Genomic DNA, 2,673 nt, shown 5'->3' on the forward strand with positions numbered 1-2,673 from the left:
AGTTTTAGTCAAAGAGTATGTTTTATTGAAACAAAAACCTCAAGGTCAAAGGAACAAACAAACACATCTGAAACTGTAAGTTGCAATGGTAATAAAATTATGGACTATGGAATGTAAATAAGCACTAGAATATACATTACATGTTTAAAAGATGCATTTCAATTAGTGGACTACCATCCCATCCAGGCTGTACCCCAGCCACATGCCCTGTGCCGCCCTGTGACCCTGACTGGCATAAGTGCTTACAAGCAGCTATCCTACTTGCTTATAAGTAGGATAGCTGGATATATAGAATATATTCTTTGGTATACGGAGAAATTTGATCAGTCACTATGTTTCTGACTGGGATCCCTCAGAAGAGTATTAAGATATGACTGTGGATGGCTTGAACCAGAACTAAGAGGAAATAAATTAATTTGGACTCTGCTAGGTATGGCTTAGTTAGAAGGCTACCACACACTCAGCCAGATGGCACTACGTGGTTTGACAAACAACCAATAGCGATCATGCATTGCAGCCAGTGTAAATACCTTATAGGTCATGCTCAGAATGCATGTGATGTCAGTCCCAGCAAATTCTGCTCCTCCGCCTTGTATGTGGTCAGTCTATTTCAGGTGCATTAAGTTCTAAATGTTTTTTCTTTCATTTTTCATCCACCCCCTCCACCTACAGTCACACAACCCCTCTAAAAGGTTGTGGTTCGACTCTGCTGGCCTCAGTTTAGCTGTAGAAGAGACGCTGATCTTGACAAACGTCCAGTGGAATCATGAAGTCCCATCAGATCTCTGCCTTCTTCCTCCTGGTGACAGTGCTGCTGTCCTCCACTCTGGCTCAAAGTAAGTCTGCAGCATCTCACAGCTTTTCTCAGGACTTAGTCAGTACTTCTGTGCATTTTCAAGTGTCTTTCATATGAAATACGAGGTTTCAGACTCAACTATGAGATGTAAACAGTGGTGTAGGAAGGAGTGTAACACTGGGGGGAGCAAATTTGCCCTACCAGTGGGGGGGGGGGCATATATATCTTGATATGGAAATGAACACTCATGTAATAGTTACTTTGTGAAAGGATGGGATGTAAGGAATATTTCTAAATAATATTAGAATAATACAGATTTCATCATTTAAAATAAGACTAACACTGTTGACAGTACAGTTTAACAACTAAAAATAACTGATCCATATTTTGATGGCCAGATGGTCAGTATTTGAGATTTTAATGATTCAAAGGTTACTGATCTATTTGTGAGACATGAATCCAGTTCTGACTTTGCATTTTTCATGTATATATTCAGAGTGGCTGTAGATATTTTTTGTATGTAGACTGTATATACATTTTCTGTTCTTCATATCTATCCAGATGCCAAAACACCAGAAAAATGTTGTTTTACACATTTTCCTGGAAGACTGAGGATGGAGCTCATAAGTAGATATGAAGAGACAAGAACGGACTGCCCTAAACCTGGAATTATGTAAATATTTACTCTTTTTATGTATCCTTTGAAAACTTTAAATCACAAAATTTAGTTGTCACATGCAAAATATAACAGAATTGACTTGTAGTTTATGGTAAGATGTATATGGAGAAGGATTCTAACAAGTGACCAGCAGACCCATGTCATTTTATTTTTCATTTTCAGACTTTACACCAAAAAGGGCAATGAAGTGTGTGTCGATCCCAGTGTTCGCTGGGTTCAGGGGGTGAAGAAAAGGCTGGATCAGACCTTCTTTCAGTAATGCCTCCTTCCTGACTGGCAAAATATGAAGAACAATTTTATGAAATTACATTTTTTATTAAATGTAGCACTATTTCCTATCATCGTCCAAATCAAACTTTTGCTGCATTTTTGTACTTTAGTAACTATATATTATAATTTTTTAAAACAGTAGTTCAATTCTTCTGTAACTTTATTTCCTGTCATCTTCCAAATCATATACACTTTAACTGCTTTTTACATTTTAATATCTAAAGTTTTATTTAACCAGTACTTTGAATTGCACATGTACTGTTTTGCATGCCTGTTACATAATAAATACTGCTGAGAGGTTATGGTGGCTGACTCAGGCTTTTCATTTATATCATTTCATTTACAAAACAATATTCTTCTGGCTGGTGAGCATCTTAAAGGTACAGTACAATTAGAGAAACATACAATGTAAGAATGAGTAATATAAATGTGCATTCTCTATGTATGTAAGCATAGACATATAAATCCATCACAGTAGCCATGCTAACCCCAGGCCACTGTCAAAAGCACCTACAATGGACACGCAAGCAATGGAACAGGACCTAGGATCAGTAGAATAGGTCACCTGGTTGGTGAATCCCGTTTTCAGTTGCATCATGGGTATATCAATCATCTGTGGGATGCGTTGGACTAACAAGTTCGATCAGCCTCTCTGCCCCATACACAGCTGAGCTCAGTGTACTGTGTGTCATGATGTATATATAATATGCACACACGCTTAACCCAATTTGTTCACAGTTATTTACGTCTTGACGAATGGTGTTACAGCAGCGCATGACGCAGAAAGGACAATCCATGTAATGGGTCTTCAGACAAAGGGGATTTATTAATAACAAATATATAAAAGGGTAAGTGGAAAACAAAGGTACAGACAGGAGTAACAAAAATAGAAACTGACATAGATCAGTATGAGAGATGATCTTTATCC

General features: G+C 37.6%; 1 long non-coding RNA gene across 1 annotated transcript; it reads left to right on the plus strand.

The window, feature by feature from the left end:
- Window positions 1-604: 604 nt before the first annotated feature.
- Window positions 605-2,047, plus strand: LOC140593517 (uncharacterized). The gene is made up of 3 exons (XR_011993917.1): window positions 605-836; window positions 1,358-1,469; window positions 1,638-2,047. It is a non-coding gene; the product is annotated as an uncharacterized lncRNA (long non-coding RNA).
- The last annotated feature ends 626 nt before the right edge of the window (window positions 2,048-2,673 follow it).

The sequence above is a fragment of the Paramormyrops kingsleyae genome, chromosome 12, assembly GCF_048594095.1.
Source record: "Paramormyrops kingsleyae isolate MSU_618 chromosome 12, PKINGS_0.4, whole genome shotgun sequence".
Classification (NCBI taxonomy): Eukaryota; Metazoa; Chordata; class Actinopteri; order Osteoglossiformes; family Mormyridae; genus Paramormyrops; species Paramormyrops kingsleyae.